Below are 10154 nucleotides of genomic sequence, written 5' to 3'. Positions count from 1 at the left end.
GTTTCTTTTCTTTTCTCCTCTGCCCCCCTCTCCCTTGTGGAGGGGGAGACACACAGGTCCGGTGGCCATGGATGAAGTGCTGGCTGTCCAGAGTCGGGACCCTGGGTGGACCGCTCGCCTGTGCGTAGGTTGTCCGCTTGTGATGGTTTCCTGCTGGCCCCACTATGGACTGGACTCTCACTATTATGTTAGATCCACTATGGACTGGACTTTTTCTAATATGTTAGATCCACTATGGACTGGACTTTCACAATACTATGCCAGACCCACTCGACTTCCATTGCTTTCGGTCTCCCCTAGAGGGAGGGGGTGTGGGGGGGTTACCCACATATGCGGTCCTCTCCAAAGTTTCTCATAGTTATTCACATCGACGTCCCACTGGGGTGAGTTTTTCCTTGCCCTTATGTGGGCTCTGTACTGAGGATGTCGTTGTGGCTTGTGCAGCCCTTTGAGACACTTGTGATTTAGGGCTATATAAATAAACATTGATTGATTGATTGATTGATAAACTAATGCTAGCTCCTATTTTCAAGCAGTATTTAACAATTCTGCTCTCTTGTAGTTATAATAATTTGTCCCCAAACACTTGCTGTGTCTAACTTGTTAAATGAACATCAATACATACAGTAGTGTGTCCACCTTATTGGGACACTGTTGCAAAGCTGGACATTGAATGTTTTCCATCTTTACACGGATGCTTAGAGGACACCAACTGTTACGTCCTGGTCGCATTTTACTGCGCGGATCGTTCTCCCAGGATGCAGACGGAAACTCCAGAGGCAAGGTGCAGGTGAGACAATGATTTATTGTCCATAAATCATGCAAAATACAAAAATACAGAAAAGCACTCTGATAGCATGGAAGCTATGGCAAAGCATAGCACGTGAACTATAGAATCGAGAATCAGAGGAATACTCAACGTAACGTGTTGCAGGAGCAAACAAGACAGCCAGACTGAGTGTGGCGAAAAACAGGAATAAGAAGCTCTCTGATTAGTGCACAGGAGCAGGTGACCGTCCCAAACACTAATCAGAAGCAGGTGAAACTAACCAGCACCCATGGTAACCTAAACACAAACCCAGGGGTACTGAAACAGAACTAATGTAGTCAAAAACTAAACAAAACATGATCCGGGCAACAGATCATAACACTAACTTTCCAACATGTTGTAAGCATTATATCCCACCTTCTTACGGCTTTTAGTACTTAAACTAAAACCACACGCACGTGCATTACCTTTGTGTCTTGTTGGTTAATGATGGCAATTTAGCAAAGTTTATTTACTAACATACCCCAGGGATCAATACTTGGATTAAATTGTTCAATCTTTATATAAGTTACAAAAGACTTAAAGTTAGTATTATTTGCAGATGATACAACTGTGTTTTGTTCAGGAGAGAACACCCACAAGCTAATATCAATAATACCAGAAGAAATGAACAAATCACAAAGATGGTTTGACAAAAACAGACTATCCTTAAATCTCAGTAAAACTAAAATAATGTTATTTGGTAACAGTAGAAGAGAAAGTCAAACACAAATACAAATAGGCGGTGTATATATTAAAAGGGTAAAAGAAAACACATATTTGGGTGTAATAATAGACGATAAAATTAACTGGAAACCTCATGTAAAAAATATACAACATAAAGTAGCAAGAAACACGTTAATAAAGAATAGAGCAAAACATGTTCTAGACCAAAAATCACTTCATATTCTCTACTGCTCGCTAGTGTTACCATATCTGAGTTATTGTGTAGAAATATGGGGAAACAACTACAAATGTGCGCTTCATTCACTAACTGTATTACAAAAAAGATCAATTATAATAATACATAATGTTGGATATAGAGAACATACAAACCCTTTATTTATTGAAACACAATTATTGAAATTCAACGATTTGGTGCATTTGCAAACAGCTAAAATGATGCACAAAGCAAACTATAACCTGCTACCCATGAATGTACAACAATTCTTCTCAGTAAAAGAGGAGAAATATAACCTGAGAGGAACATCTATTTTAAAACATTTGTATGCTCGTACAACACTTAAAACCTTTAGTATATCTGTATGTGGAATTAAATTATGGAATGGATTAACCAAAGAAATCAAACAAAGCACCAAAATGATTCAGTTTAAGAGACTGTTCAAACTACAAGTGTTCACAAAGTACACGGAACAAGAATTATGATGAACATCTTGAACCCTTTTTTAAAATTATTTTAAGATAAAGATTATTTATGTATTAAATATTTGTTTACTTACTATGGTATATTATTTTTTTATCATTTATTTATTCACTGTTCTGTTACAGAGAATAAGGAAATGGGATAAAATCGCTATGGTATGAAAAGGGGTACACTGTAAAAACTGTTGCCTAGATCTAACTCAATAAAAATAAGGCAACATTTTCCAAGCAATTTTTGTTAGTTTAGTCAACTAATTGGTATTTTGAGTAAGTAGAACTTAATAATATGCATTTCGATTTATGCAAAAAGATTAAGTTGCGTTTACAGAAAAAGCCAACAAATTGAGTAAAATCAATGTAAAAAACATCAGCATATTAAACACACAAGACTTAATTAAAATAAGTAACATTTAAATGAAAAAATAATTTGTGTACTCAATTTTATTAATTTTGACCAACTTACCCTTTCTTTGTTTTGGAAATGGAAATGTCAGGCTTGTCCCTGACAGTTTGGCTATGTTTTAGTTTTTCCTCTGCGTTTGTCTTAGTTTCCTGTCAGTGCTTTTATTTTGTCTTCATTTCCTGATTATGTTCCCTGAGTGTTTTGTCCCCTCAGCAGTGGCTGATTGGCACCTGGCCACACCTGGTGCCAGTCAGCCAGCTGCTATTTAAACCTGTCCTGCCCTCCAGTCACTGGTGGATCATTGTCATTATAATACTTGTCACTTGTCACTTCGACCTGTAGCTTCTACCTATTTGTCGTTGTAGCTCCGTCTACTTTTGTCCACTCCGCTTTAGTCATAGTTCCTTCGTGTCACAGTAAGTGTTTTTGTTTATTGTCCACAGTTAGCCTTTGTGCTATTTTAGTTTATAGCCTAGTTTGTTCTCTGCCTTGTGCGCGCCTTTTGTTTGTTCCCTTTTGTTTGTTTTTTGCTATAGAGCTGAATTAAATCATGTTTTCCTGTTCAATGCCTGCCATCATCTCTGCATCTTGGGGTTCGTCGCCAACAAACTTTGACAGAATGATCCACCCTAAAACGAACCTCGCAGAGATGTCCATGGCGGAGAGGCTTAACAAAGCATTAGAATTGATGGCTAAATTAAAAAAAGTTTGGCCGCTTTTAAAGCCCTCTCCCACCCACCCCTGTCGTCTGTGGGCCTAGCTGGGGACGTCTGGGATCCATCCCTTGAGGGGGGGGTTATGAGTAGCTGTGCAGCTGGGGAGGCACAGCTACTCACCCCAGTGGGTCTGCAAGAGATGGCGCCATCCTCTCCGGTGGACCAGCAGACGCCACCACCCTCTCCGGTGGACCAGCAGGGGTCTCCACCACCACCCTCGCCGGGTGGCCAGCAGATGGCGCCGCCGCCACCCCCTCCGGGTGGCCAGCAGAGGGCGCCGCCACCATCCTTCCCGGTGGGCCCTCCCACGCTGGCGGTCGAGCCGCCTCGACAATTGCGGCGGCGTTCAACTCGCCCTCGCCACATGACTCTTCCCCGCTGGTTGCGGGGACACTTGGCCTGGCGGCCCACCTCCTTGTCCTCCCTCCACCCTCCCGTGACTTTGGACTGTTTTTGTTGGGGGGCGGGGGGATTTGCTAGAACGTCTAGCATCCGTTATGGGAAGGGGGGCTACTGTCAGGCTTGTCCCTGACAGTTTGGCTATGTTTCAGTTTTTCCTCTGCGTTTGTCTTAGTTTCCTGTCAGTGCTTTTATTTTGTCTTCATTTCCTGATTATGTTCCCTGAGTGTTTTGTCCCCTCAGCTGTGGCTGATTGGCACCTGGCCACACCTGGTGCCAGTCAGCCAGCTGCTATTTAAACCTGTCCTGCCCTCCAGTCACTGGTGGATCATTGTCATTATAATACTTGTCACTTGTCACTTCTACCTGTAGCTTCTACCTATTTGTCGTTGTAGCTCAGTCTACTTTTGTCCACTCCGCTTTAGTCATAGTTCCTTCGTGTCACAGTAAGTGTTTTTGTTTATTGTCCACAGTTAGCCTTTGTGCTATTTTAGTGTATAGCCTAGTTTGTTCTCCGCCTTGTGCGCGCCTTTTGTTTGTTCCCTTTTGTTTGTTTTTTGCTATAGAGCTGAATTAAATCATGTTTTCCTGTTCAATGCCTGCCATTATCTCTGCATCTTGGGGTTCGTCGCCAACAAACTTTGACAGAAAACTGCTTAAAACACTTAGAATAATAATAAAAAATCAAGACATATCAAATTCCAACCTTTATTAAATCATTATATAAAAACTGTGGCAATGAGCTGGACAGTATGAACAGTCAACATCCATATTTAGTGCATAGAATGCATGACCTCAACTTTTTAAAGTGCTGTATAGAACACCTTCACAGTAGTTTTCTTTTTTTAACCGTATACATATTACTCAAACATTTTCACAAGCCATATCCAAACCGTGTCAATAAGCTGGAGAGTATTAACAGTCAAGAACATCAGTATACGGTATAACACGGTTGGTAGAGCGGCCGTGCCAGCAACTTCAGGGTTGCAGGTTCGATCCCCGCTTCCGCCATCCTAGTCACTGCCGTTGTGTCCTTGGGCAAGACACATTACCCACCTGCTCCCAGTGCCACCCACACTGGTTTAAAATGTAACTTAGATATTGGGTTTCACAATGTAAAGCGCTTTGAGTCACTTGAGAAAAAGTGCTATATAAATGTAATTCACTTCACTTATTAGTGCATAAAAGAATGCATGACCTCAGCATCTCAAGTTTTACTTAGAACCTTCACAGTACAGTTTCTTGCTAAAACAATTTAACATTAAGATTATCATTACTTTTGTAACAATTCACAAGCAGAACACCTTCACCATAGTGTCTTTCAGTGTGTATATTTTGAAACATTCTAACTTAAACAACTCACAGATCCCTCTTTCTGACCAGCTGGAGCTTCACAGTGGGGGCAATTTAGTGTGTATAAAACATAAAAAAAACGTAATTTACACACCAGAAACGATGACCTGGAGCTTTGTATAAAACCTGAACAGGACAAACCGTTACAACATTCTGAAGAATTCCACTCAATGAACAATGTATAATGATTTTGAGCAGACACAAGAAAATAGCTGTTCAAAAGTGCAAGCTGACAGTCATGGCTCACTGCCTAAGCTAGAACCTTGTTTTTGAGAGTCATGAATTTGGGGGTTGGTTTTGGGCGCAGTGTGTCGAGTCCCACAAAAAGTCTTTGAAACACCTCAAATGTTTTGGAAAGTTTGGATGGATACTCAAGATTAGGTGCATACGTCAACCCCAGAAGTAGGCAGCATGCTTTGGCTAGGTTTCCAAGATGAGTAAGGACTGGTACTCCCTCAATGATGATTCCTACTGCATTTGGCTCACGACAGATGTAGATGCTCATATTATTCATTTCCAGGTCCTCATGAACAGTGGTCTCTGCACTGTTAATTTAAAAAAACATACATCTAATTTTATATTTAATATAAGTTGTGTGATTTAATCCAGATAATGATTACTTTTGTGAAGACCATTTTGAAAACTTTTTAATTCTAATTTGAGATCTTGTACATTAAACTTGGTACAATAGATGCATTTCCAGCCACATGCTTTTTATTGGCATTTTTAATTTGCATATTAAAAACCTGAATAGAACCACCAGAAATTAAAACAAACAAACAAACAAACAGTAATATGTCATATATTTATATAGAGTAAATGTTTTAATGCTTGTTTAAGGGGAGTATTTTTTGTTTGCATTGTTTTTTTTAGGGCAAACAGAAACAAAAGACAGAAAGGCATCACTCTGTGGTGCTATGCTAATTGGCTATCCTGGGGCTCCTGCCAACTAGCTGCATGCTCGACCTCCACCTGACAACTGCTGGTTCAGTCTGTTCACATAAGTAAACCAAATTTAAGCTTGTACGTCAGACTGATCCAAACCTGCTTTTAAACAATACTTACACAGTAGTCAGAGATTAGCTCCTGTCCACTCTCTCCCATGTACTCTATGAGGCATCTCAGAGTCACATCTCTCTTCATCACTGCAGAGGCACTTGGGTCCTAGAGTTAATAGAAGAATAATAAATAAATGAATTTTGTTGGCAATTTTACTCCAAATCTGTGATATCGTTATTAGAGCATGATTACAGATTCAGTTGTAAACTTTTAAACCACTTTTAACCCACCTGTATCAGTTCCATCAACAAGTTCTTGATGCGCTGACCAGTCACTCCACCTTTTGCACTGAAGAGCTCCAGGAGTTTTGGAGTGTACCTGTCCAGCTGGGACATAAATGTTGATTCCAGTGGAACAGCAGTGCACCTTCGGAACTCTTCATTAATCTGTAAGACAGCAAATGTTGACCGTTACTGATATTAATGGTTTTAGTATACATTTTCAGGCAAAAGGTGAGTCTAGTATGTCATGTCCAAGTCACAATGGAAACTTAGTCAGGAAAAATAGAATGATAAATCATTTACCTGGAATGGTTCGAAGAGGGCAGGCCATCTTTCCTTAAATTCTGCCACCCCAGTAGGAGACTTGGCAACAACTTCCTGTCTTCTCCAACTGTATACGTTCTGGCCATCATATCATTGATGCTCCTGGCACAGTCTTTTTACACAGAGGGCAGGTGAATGAAGGACTTACTTGAGGTGAGTTGAGGAATTTGACTTCTGGGTGGTATCTTGACAGATGAGAGCGAAGGGAACTCCAGCATTTAAAAGAGCATGGGCAACCTATATGAATGCAAGGGAAGGCATGGCTGTGTCCAAAGGTCCCATGGTGCAGTCTGTAATGCTTTAAAAAATCACTCTTGGTTGGCACAACAGTGCTGCACAATTTACAGGGCCATCCCATCTGTCATTGTAGAGAGCGAGAGAGAAAAAGACAAGTTATGGTTCATGTCTAACGTCTTGGATATATAAGCCTGATGAGAGCCCTTTATATATGTTTTTTTTTACACCCTAATATACTCAATTGCAGTGTTTCCTCTGGATTTTTTTGTAGCCGCGGTGGTCTAAGTTGGTAACCTACAACAGAAGGGTGGTCCGGGGACATGCCCTCACGGAAGAACATTTTGAAAAATGACCTTTTAAATCAGGGGTCCCCAAACTTTTTGACTCTGCGGCCGCATTGGGTTAAAAAAATTTGGCCGGGGGCCAGGCTGTGTATATATATTATATATACCGTATTTTCCGCACCATAAGCCGCACCTAAAAACCACAATTTTTCTCAAAAGCTGACAGCGCGGCTAATAACCCGGTGCGCCTTATATATGGATTAATATTAATATTTATTTTCATAAAGTTTAGGTCTCGCAACTACGGTAAACAGCCGCCATCTTTTTTCCCCGTAGAAGAGGAAGCGCTTCTTCTTCTACGGTAAGCAACCGCCCCCATAGAAGAGGAAGCGCTTCTTCTTCTACTGTAAGCAACCGCCAAGGTGAGCACCCGCCCCCGTAGAAGAAGAAGCGTGCAGATATTACGTTTCATTTCATTTGTGTGTTTCTGTAAAGACCACAAAATGTCTCCTACTAAGAGACACGCGTACAAGGTTCCACTGACTTTTGATATTCATGTGAACCGCACTGTGGATACAACGGGAACACGTACGGTGAATATTCGCACCACAGGGAATGAGAAGTCGTCCTTCACCGTGGTTTCTAGCTTGCCATGCTAACGGCCAGAAACTTCCACCCACGGTGATATTCAAAAGGAAGACCTTGCCAAAAGAGAACTTTCCAGCCGGCGTCCTCATAAAAGCTAACTCGAAGGGATGGATGGATGAAGAAAAGATGAGCGGAGAGACCGGGTGACTTTTTTCACGCAGCTCCGTCCCTGTTGATCTACGACTGCATGCGCGTCCACATCACAGATGGTGTCAAAAAACAAGTGAAGCACACCGAAGAAGAATAATTTGAGGGATTTGTGGATGAGTAATAACTTCAGAAAGTGAGCTTTAAATGTTTATTTTGTGTGTTGTGTGACACTAACGTATGAGCAACGTTGAGTTATTGATGTTGCTATTGCTCTGCACTATTTTGAGTGTTACTATTTTTGTGATTGCACATTTGCACATTACATTTTGGGAGTGAACAGAGTTGTTAGAACGCTGGTTTGTAATATATTATTAAAGTTTGACTGACCTATCTGACTGTTTTTTTGACATTCCCTTTAGCGTAGCGTAGGTGCGGCTAATAACACGGGGCGGCTAATAGGTAAACAAAGTTTTGAAGTATGCCATTCATTGAAGGTGCGGCTTACAACACGGGGCGCCTTATGGTGCGGAAAATACGGTATATATATATATATATATATATATATATATATATATATATATATATATATATATATATATATATATATATATATATATATATATATATATATATGTATGTATATATATATTGTCTTTATAATCCGTTTTGTCATTTAACATCAATTAACATTGATGTTCATCAACATTTAACATTGTCACATTATCGATGGGGAAATTCATTTTTAGACAATATGATTTGCCTGACTAGGAGACACCAAGAGTAACAAGTGGTAGAAAATGGATTAGAAAGGAAAGATTAAAAAAAAAAAAAATTTAAAAGATTTGTGGGCCGGATTTTGGATGCTGGGGGGCCGGATCCGGCCCGCGGGCCGTAGTTTGGGGACCCCTGCTTTAAATAGTGACTACTAGTGAGATTTTTTTTTGGGGGGGGGGGAATGTTGAGAGTGAGACTTACACAATGAGTGTTATTCTTTCAAGAGTAGTGTTTTGCCTAAGAGTGTGCATGGACAGCAGGTCTGAGGGGAGCTATCTAGCTAGCTGCTAGCAACTTTTAATCGCAAGCTAGTGAAGCAGCTTTAATGTGGCTGCTTATAAACTGAAGAATAAAATATTAAACTACCACGCAAATAAAACGCTAATTATAAACTGCACAGCTATAACAATGTTTGGTTGAAGTTAATGAGCTGTTGGAGGTAAGAGCAAATTCGAAATGGCGGTCGGCGGGAAAAGTAGCAAACTAAATATAACGTTGAGCCATGCTTTTGAAAATGTATACATTTCATCCTGGCAAATACTGACTTTTAACAATATAAATTGTTACTTACATGAGTGATGAGTCCGGTAAAGTGTTTTCCTTGGGCTCCGTGAAGAGACGTGTCTGGGCTTGTTCTTCGACAGCTGCATGCAGGTGGGCGGGTTGAGACCTTTTAGGTCTGATATATACCTTTGAACTGAGTTTTGCTAAATCAATTTATGTTGGAAGTCCAATAAAATCAATTTTATCACATAAAAAATTAAGTTACGAAAATATTCACACTTTTTACTTATAGATAACTCAAAAACTATAAAAATAAAAATAAATTGATTTATTGGAATAAATATACTTTTAAAAATAAAGTAAAATGGACAATACCACTGAAATATTTTTTACAGTGTAAGATTAAATAAGCTCTGCTTCTTCCTACTCCTTTTCGGACGTGCTGTAATGAAACAAGTGAAAATATGTGATGCATTACATTGTATCGTATGCATGTTCCAAATAAACTGAAACTGAACTGAAATGAACATTAGCTATCATTGAATGTATATTGTATCATAACAACAACATGACTACAAATTGTTGGTTGCTTCTCTTGGACTGCTTCTGTGTACATGTACGTGTACGTGTACGTGTACGTGTACGTGTACGTGTACGTGTATGTGCTCGCTGTGTGTAAGTGGACGAGACAGAGGTGAGTGACAAGCCTAAACTTTGACCGAAGCACAATTTGTTTTCAGTAAACATTAGTTTCTCAATTTACAAGCTTAATTGCTTCTATAACAAAGCTCTTAACTCATAGCACTTGTATCTCAAATCAATGTCTTCTATTGAAATGAATTGATGTCAATTTAATTGGTGCTTGTACACCCCTAAACAGCACAATTTTAACATGTAACTTGCCTCTAAAAACCAACTTTCAGATAATAAATGATTTATGAAACAATACAA

The 10154-nt window shown here is 39.8% G+C and overlaps 1 long non-coding RNA gene across 1 annotated transcript; it reads right to left on the bottom strand.

The window, feature by feature from the left end:
• Positions 1-6123: 6123 nt before the first annotated feature.
• On the bottom strand, positions 6124-9363 carry LOC133664261 (uncharacterized). Its single transcript, XR_009828562.1, has 4 exons — positions 9271-9363; positions 6646-7024; positions 6352-6507; positions 6124-6226 (listed from the first exon to the last, which is right to left on the bottom strand). It is a non-coding gene; the product is annotated as an uncharacterized LOC133664261 (long non-coding RNA).
• Between the last annotated feature and the right edge of the window lie 791 nt (positions 9364-10154).

The sequence above is a fragment of the Entelurus aequoreus genome, linkage group LG02 (assembly GCF_033978785.1).
Source record: "Entelurus aequoreus isolate RoL-2023_Sb linkage group LG02, RoL_Eaeq_v1.1, whole genome shotgun sequence".
Classification (NCBI taxonomy): Eukaryota; Metazoa; Chordata; class Actinopteri; order Syngnathiformes; family Syngnathidae; genus Entelurus; species Entelurus aequoreus.
This window is presented reverse-complemented; position numbering and strand designations above follow the sequence as displayed.